At 31.4% G+C, this 4,212-nt stretch overlaps 1 non-coding gene across 1 annotated transcript; it reads left to right on the top strand.

The window, feature by feature from the left end:
• Positions 1-1,376: 1,376 nt before the first annotated feature.
• Positions 1,377-1,483, top strand: LOC139903465 (small nucleolar RNA R71). The gene has a single exon (XR_011778282.1). It is a non-coding gene; the product is annotated as a small nucleolar RNA R71 (small nucleolar RNA).
• Positions 1,484-4,212: the final 2,729 nt, after the last annotated feature.

Genomic DNA, 4,212 nt, shown 5'->3' with positions numbered 1-4,212 from the left:
TTCATGTTGGTTTCAATTCTCTGAGGTCTAGTTTAGCGTATAGTGAATACGGCATTAAATTTATACTAGCACCTAAGTCTGCCAATGCTTCTATTGAACTAAGACTACCCAGAAAACATGGAATTGTGAAACTTCCTGGATCTGATAATTTTTTTGGTATCTTATTCAACAACACCGCAGAACAATTATCATTCATAGTAACAGTCGAGAGTTCTTCCATTTTCTTTCTATTTGTGATTAGATCTTTCAAGAATTTAGCATATCTTGGCATTCCTGAAATCACATCAATGAAAGGAAGATTAACATTTATCTGTTTAAACATATCCAAGAATTTGGATTGCTCGGCTTCAAGTCTTTCTTTTCTCATTTTACTTGGGTAAGGAAGTGGTGGTTGGTATGGTTTAACATAAGGTTTTACCTTAATTATGTTATCTTCATTAACCTTTTCAACTACCGGTTCTGATTCCTTCTCTTGTTCAGGTTGTGGTGCCTGTGTAGTAGGAATAGAGTCCTCAGAATTTACAGAAATTTCAGGTGGTTTAAGTGTAATACCACTTCTCGTGGTAATGGCTTTAGCTGTTTCATTCCAGAGGTTAGCATTTGTATCACTAGGTAGACTCCCCGGTTTTCTTTCACCTATCAACCTTGCTAGGTTACTTACTTCTTGTTCCAGATTTTTAATAGAAGCTTGTTGATTTCTAAATGCTTGAGCATTTTGTTCATTGGTTTGTTTTTGAGATGTGAAAAATTGCGTTTTAGATTCAACTAGCTTCGACATCATATCTTCTAAATTTGGCTTTTTATCATCGGTTTGTGGTGGTTTAATTGGAAAAATAGGTCTTTGCTGGTTGTAAGTATTATTAGATACTTGTTGATTGCTAGGACCTTGTTGGTTGTTGTATGGAACATTTCGGTTATAATTTCGATTTTGATTGTAGATTGGTCTTGGCGGTTGATATTTATTCTGATAATTATTTCCAGGCCTTTGGTTCATGTATGAAACATTCTCTCTTTGTTCTATTGTTTGTTCAATACTGAGACAATCTTTTGTCAAATGTGGTCCTCCATACTGCTCACAACTAATTCGTATTGAGTGAATATCTTTAGTCATCTTTTCCATTCGTCTCTAGAAAGCATATATCTTTGTGGACATGGGATCAAAGTCATGGCTAGAATCGGCTCTAGCTGCTTTAGATGATCTAACGATGTCTTTTTCTTGGTGCCACTCATGTGAGTGGGAAGTAGTGTTATCAATAATTTTGTAAGCTTCAGTTGTGGTTTTCTTCATAATGGAACCACCAGCTGCTATATCGATGTCTTTTCGTGTAGTAATGTCGCATCCTTGATAGAATATTTGTACTATTTGATAAGTGTCTAAACCATGTTGCGGACATCCTCTTAACAACTTTTCAAATCTTGTCCACGCCTCATATAGAGTTTCATTTGGCTTTTGCATGAACGTAACAATTTCTCCTTGGAGTCTCACGGCTTTAGATGCCGGAAAGATTTTTTTAAGAAAATTTTCAACTAAGACATCCCATGTATCAATCGCCCCTTCAGGTAACGATTCTAACCAATCTTTGGCTTCTCCATTTAAAGTCTAGGGAAATAACATGAGATAGATCTGTTCATCCTCAACTTCTCGGATTTTAAATAAAGTACAGATCCTATTAAAGGTTCGAAGATGTTCATTTGGATCTTCCTTCGGCGCACCACTAAATTGGCATTGATTAGTTACCATGTGTAGGATTTGTGCTTTGATTTCATAATCTGGCGCATTAATGTATGGTTGAGTAATTGCATGACCTTGGCCAGTGCGTTTAGCCCTCATTCGGTCTTCCATACTTAGAGGTTCCAAATTTTCCATGATTGAATTTGTTGAATCTGAATCACTAGAGGATTCTGACTTAATGATTTCTTCCTCGACAATCTCTGGATGAGTGATTTATGGTTCAGGAGGAATAATTAGTGGTTCAGGATCTCTGAATTGTCCCTGAATATCCTCCGGATTCTCAATTGTGAGGTCGGGTTCAAAAAATGGATTATCGGAAATTTGAATTGGAGTACTTGGTCGACTAGATGACGATTCTAAAGAAAAATCAACGGCGACAATGTTGGCTAGATGTCTTGATCGAGTTACAGGTGGTGAACGTATGAAAGGTGGTGAACGTTTTGCTCGGTGCATTCACTGAATATCCTATTAGTTATAAAAGATAAAAATTATATAAGTTATCAAATTAATAGACTTTTCTAATTTTGCCCACGTTTCGAATAGCCAATAGATGCAGCAGGTAGCCAGGACCCTTTAAATCGGAAGCCCACAACTCGCCACTAACAAATCCAACTATTACTACGAACCAGAAAATTTTGGATGTCTATCAATTTAACCGCTTAAAATAATTTTTCGTTTTGAAATTTTTGAGAAGAATTAGAAAATTCTATGTCCTAAAAACTAGAGCGTCGAAATGAGAAAGAAAAAGAGCGCGTCGAAAAATAAAAGGTCGAAAAATAAGCGTCGAAAAAATAATAAAATGTAGCGTCGAAACTTAAAAGTCTAAAAACTAAATATAAAAAGTTACGTCTAAACGTATTAAAGCTTAAAAGGAATTCTATATCCAAAACGGCAATAACTTAATTAGGCACTAAAATTTATAAAATATTAAGGTGATAAGCAACGTCGTAAAATTCTAAAGCGTCTAAATCTTAATCTAAAGAAAAAGCACTTAAGGGATTTTACGGCAAAGCTTAAAAATCTAGAAATATAAATTAACTACGGCAAAATACTAAGTTTAAAACTAATTACGAACGATAAATATTACGAATTACGAATTAAACGATAAATAAGAAAAATACAAAATACAAAAATAAACTAAGTTGATAAAAATACAATTTTTCAAAAATATTATTTTTATATTATTATTTTATAAATGTATTATTTTATATAGTTAATAAGAATATTAAAACTTAATAATACTAATTATAAATTAAAACTAATATTAAAAAAACTAATTAATTACCTAAACCCTAATTAAGGTTAAACAATAATAATAATTAAATTAAAACTTAACCGTCATTAATTGATGTACCAGGTCTGGCGTGTCAGAAGACCTCATACGGTCGCATGGGTTTAGAGCCTCAATCTCATGCGAGCGCATGAGAGGCAGGTTCAGCTGAGATGCAGGCTGAAATCGATGCAGGCTCAGTTTTATTTTTTATTTACTTTTTACTTTGATTTTTTTTTCTTATTAATATAAGTTATATTTATAAACTTTATATTTTTAAGAACTAAAAAAAATACTTTTATACTTTATATAAAAAATATATTTTCTTTTTATTTAAACACTTAAATAGATAGAAATATATATATATTTTTTTACTTTTTTTATGTTTTTATATTTTTTTATTTTTAACAAAATATTTTTTACAAAATAAGAAATATTATATTTTTACAAAAATATCTTAAAAACTAATAAATTTTTTTATAGCGTTTCGCTTCGGCCTTCCCCGACAGTGGCGCCAAAAATACTTGATGTTATGCGAGGTGTATACGAAATAGTTATATTTTTATTGCGAAATACTATTAATACGATACAATTTTACACAAGTTATTTAATTATTTATAGAGTGGATATACCTAAACCTTGCTACAACACTATAGGCAGTGTACCTAATCGTAAAGTAGTGTAGTTTTTAGTAGGTCCGGTTCGTTCCGCAGGGAGCTAGCCAAGTTTAACGCTATATTTTTTAAAATTATATTTGTATAAATATATATATAAATAATATTATTATTATTATTATAAAAAGGGGATTTTTACTGTTTAATGACTGGTTTGTCGATTTTATGTCTTAAGTCGCAGTTAAAACCTAATGTAAAATATTAAAAATAAACATAACTTAATTTAAAGCGTAAAGTAAATAACGATAATAAAAGTGCAATAATTTAAAGTGCGATAAATAAAATGACGATAAATAAAATTGCGATAATTAAAAAGTACGATAATTAAAAGTACGATAAGATATAAAATAAAGGAATTATGCTTATTTAAACTTCCGTAATCATGATGTTCGACGTGTTGATTTTAGTTTATTACTATGGGTTAATTGTCCTTTGTCCTGGATTATTCAATATGTCCATACGTTTTTTTTTTTTTTGGTCCATAACAGTCTATCAGTCATAAATATAAAGTGCGAGTGTCCTCGTCAAATTATCCT

Source organism: Rutidosis leptorrhynchoides, chromosome 3, assembly GCF_046630445.1.
Source record: "Rutidosis leptorrhynchoides isolate AG116_Rl617_1_P2 chromosome 3, CSIRO_AGI_Rlap_v1, whole genome shotgun sequence".
Taxonomy (NCBI): domain Eukaryota; kingdom Viridiplantae; phylum Streptophyta; class Magnoliopsida; order Asterales; family Asteraceae; genus Rutidosis; species Rutidosis leptorrhynchoides.
Note: the sequence above shows the minus strand (reverse complement) of the source record. Positions and strands in the feature narration are given on the sequence as shown.